This window comes from Agrilus planipennis, unplaced genomic scaffold, assembly GCF_000699045.2.
Source record: "Agrilus planipennis isolate EAB-ADULT unplaced genomic scaffold, Apla_2.0 scaffold12, whole genome shotgun sequence".
Lineage (NCBI taxonomy): Eukaryota > Metazoa > Arthropoda > Insecta > Coleoptera > Buprestidae > Agrilus > Agrilus planipennis.
The window spans coordinates 1,781,628-1,785,465 of record NW_020439003.1 but is presented as its reverse complement, the minus strand read 5'-3'; the positions used below and the strand labels follow the sequence as shown (position 1 = coordinate 1,785,465).

General features: G+C 27.9%; 1 long non-coding RNA gene across 1 annotated transcript in view; it reads right to left on the bottom strand.

The window, feature by feature from the left end:
• LOC108736679 overlaps positions 1-3,552 on the bottom strand; it is a 5,609-nt gene extending 2,057 nt beyond the window's left edge. The window contains exons 1-2 of the long non-coding RNA XR_003231417.1: positions 3,462-3,552; positions 3,169-3,334 (exon numbers count right to left, since the gene is read on the bottom strand). This is a non-coding gene — a long non-coding RNA (uncharacterized LOC108736679). The remainder of the gene's footprint in view (positions 1-3,168; positions 3,335-3,461) is intronic.
• Positions 3,553-3,838: the final 286 nt, after the last annotated feature.

Genomic DNA, 3,838 nt, shown 5'->3' with positions numbered 1-3,838 from the left:
AAGCGAAAATAATAAAAATTACAATTTGGACCCAAATTTGTAAAAATAAAATCCCAGCAGAAATAAATTTACTAGGTGTATTAGTTGATATTACAAATTAAATTGTAATAATTAAGAAACTTGAAGTAATTTTTAAAAAAGCATGTCAAAATTGAGATTATTACAAGTTACCTAATAAATTCTACTATTGCTACGGTAAATTCAGTCATTATAATCGTAAATTGTAATTTTTGGGTTGTCATAAAAATTTAGGTTTCTCCATGTAAAAGAAGAAACATCTCTATAGACTTTTAAAGGGGAGATACAGGGAGATACAATCTAAAATTGTAATTAGTTTTCTCCGTGTGGAAAATATAATTGTTACAATATTTAGAAAATAAAATAGCTAAAAATTAAATATTATGAGAGCGTTGTAGCAAATTATTGTCCACCCCAAAGAAAACCCATAAAAAAAAATTTACACCCGAACGTCTACAGAAAATGATAAATAAAAGATGGATTAATGCATTATCGATTGAGGTAACAGTAAAAAAAACTCACTGTGCTAAGCTATGGAAATACAAAAAAACATATCACATTATACAGTATACGCTTTTCGCAATAAATATCCACGAAGGAGACTCCGTACGATGTACTGAAGACCTAAAGATCTATTACTATCAATCACCGTGTGCGTCCATTCCACGATCGATTCTGAAATAGTACTGGCGACTTCGACGAGCGTATTACGGAGAGTTTCTGAACTACTAACTTTCTTATAAAAAAACAATTTAATTTTCTAAAACAAACTTTTAATTTATTGCTAAAATTAAAACAACAGCGTTGCGGTACCGTTCAAGAAAAGAGAATGATGAGCATTCGGATAAAAAAGAAGTGGGCGATACACTTTTACACAATTTTATGTTGATTTTATTTAGTGTTGATAAAAATGCCCTATATCGTTAATCGGGAATAATATAATTTCCTAGAAATTAATGAATTTTCATGAAGTAAATTTCGATTTTAAATTAAGGAAATCCATTTTATTCACACATATTTAGATTTTAAATTTTAACTTTACCCTTTTCTTATAGTGACAATAAATGTTTATTATTTAAAAAGTACTTAATGCTCTGCTTTATTTCATTATTTTCAAATTCAAATCGTTTTGCTTAAAAATACTTTCACATTTTAATCTCGTACACATACACTTCTAAACACTTCTCAACTGGGTAATAGGGGAAAACTGATCACAAAATTGGATTGTTATGAATGAATTCAAATACAATCTTTAAAGAGAATAACTGGCTGAAAATTCTTGATGAAAGATTTTAATACCTATTTAATAAGAATAGATATATTTGCGTACTTCAAAAAAAAAAGAAATTGAATATTTTCGAAAAGAAATTTCACAGTAAATAACCATTTGTGTAGTACTTAATGACAGCAAAATTATGTAATTACTGTTAATAAATAATCAAAGATTGAATTGTAATTATCAGTACATTTTTAAATGAAAACATTCAGTTATTAAAACACATACGTATTCCTATATTTTCGTTTTACATTTCTTTGTCCTAATGCTTGTATTAGCATTTATTATATCATTTTTGCAGAGTATCCTTCAAACGATATGAATCAACACACCAAGCAAAAAATCTCAAGAGATAACAGCACGAAGACAAGCATACCAGTATACGGTGTAAATAAGTATAAAGCAGATCGTATCATAACTCTTTTTCCCGCTTTCACAATAAAGAATAAACGATAATCATCAGAGAATACACTGATTTAGAAAAATATTTCGACCATTACATTCAAACAAAATCATCATTATTTTATTCATTCCTACTGTGTTAATTTTACTTTAATTTTGTTGCATATTTGAGTGAAAATACATAATAAATTAATATTTATCAACGCAAACTCAAAAAAATATCTATAACAAAAGTATTGTGTCTGTTTTACAACGTTATACCTCACCTACATATTGTATTTCAAAATATACATATACAGATCAAGTTTTGTATTATTTACATTTAAAAATTAAATTGGTATTTCCTTTACATCTATTTTGTCTTAACCTTAACACGCAAAGAATTAGTAAGATTTCTTATTTCTTGTCTTACGACTGACGGCCATATGATGATGATAATGATGATGAAAGCATTTAGTTTTTTCTATCTAATTGTAATGTTTAGGTTCAAAGGTAGAAAACATCCTCGAAAGCAATCTTTAGACATTCTGTCATCGTCCTCTACTAACAAAATTATAAAATTATGACAAATATTTATAGTTTAAATAAAATGCCTGTTATAACACCTGTAACTTTTCTGCAAGAGATTCAAAAGGGAGGGTAGAGAGCACCCTTACAAATATTCTGTTTTTATAAATACTCTCTAAGTCCTTTTAAACAAATAAATCAAAATCTGAGAAATATATCTTGAATAATAAGCAAATTACACTATTTGTATCTTATTTACCGGAAATTGTAATAGTTTAGGTTCAGAGAAAAGGGTAGAGAGAACCCCTATAAAAATCTGACGTTGCATGTTTTGACCCTATCTTGTACAAACAAAATTATTAAGTTTTAGATTTAAAAGGAGGGGTAGAGAGCACCCTTACAAATATTCTGTCTTTATAAATTTTGTCCATGTCCTCTTAAAAAAAATTATCAAAATCCGAGAAATATATCTTGAATAATAAGCAAGTTGTAGCATTTGTAAGTTATTTACCGAAAATTGTAAAAATTTAGGTTCAAAGGAATGGATAGGGAGAACCCCTGTAAAAATCTGACGTTGTATGTTTTGTTCCTGTCTTATTAAGTTTTAGCTTTAAAAGGATGAGAGCACCCTTATAAATATTCTGTCTTTATAAATTTTGTCCACGTTCTTTGCAAACAAAATTATCAAAATCTGATTAAGATATCTTTTATAATATGCAAGTTACAGCATTTGTAACTTATCTACAGAATTGTAATAATTTAGGTTGAAAGGAAGGGATAGACAAAATTCCTATAAAAACCTGTAAGAAAATAAGTTTGAATAATATGGAAGTTATAACACTCATAAGTTGTAATTTCCGAGGAGATTTCAAATTTTTAGGTTCAAAAGGAAGGGTAGGTAATTATTTTAATTTTAATGTAAACGTTTTGTTTAAGAAGTTGAATAAATTAATATTGTCACTTACCAATTTATTGTCACAAATCCTTCCTTAAACAATAATGCTTTTCCTCTATTTCCAGGTGAATAAGGCAGTCTACATCCTTGAGTGATAGAGGACTGATAGAGTCAGTTAATCCAGCAAGCATAATATCACAGTAAACGACTCCTTTCCTTTCTCACTTATCGTCAATCTGCAGAAATAGATAAAAAGAAACGAATTTACTGCACTGATATATAAATAAAACATAAAATAAAGTAAAAGCACGCATCGAAAAACAAGCAAATTATCACAATTTAAAAATGACGACATTGACTCACCATCATAGATAAGTCAAGTCCTTGTCACTGTTACCGCATATCAAGAAACACTAACGGCTGTTTGTTTAGTTTTTAAACGAAAGGTTCGATTATTTTTATTATTATTAAATCTACACGAAAGTTAAAAGAGGGGATATTACCTATTCTGAAATAAAGAAACACAAGGATGTTTTCACAAAATTTATGGTTTTGATATAGTATTTCAACTGATGCTGCAATTATCTAAAGTATATTTTGAATTACTAAAGTTTAAACATAAAAAAGTTACTATTTACCTCTACGGAACTGTAAAAACGATACAGGAGGGGGAGTGTAGAATTTATTTTTCTCATAAATAATTTGATAATTTCCTAATTTCTGAAACGTTTGACTACATT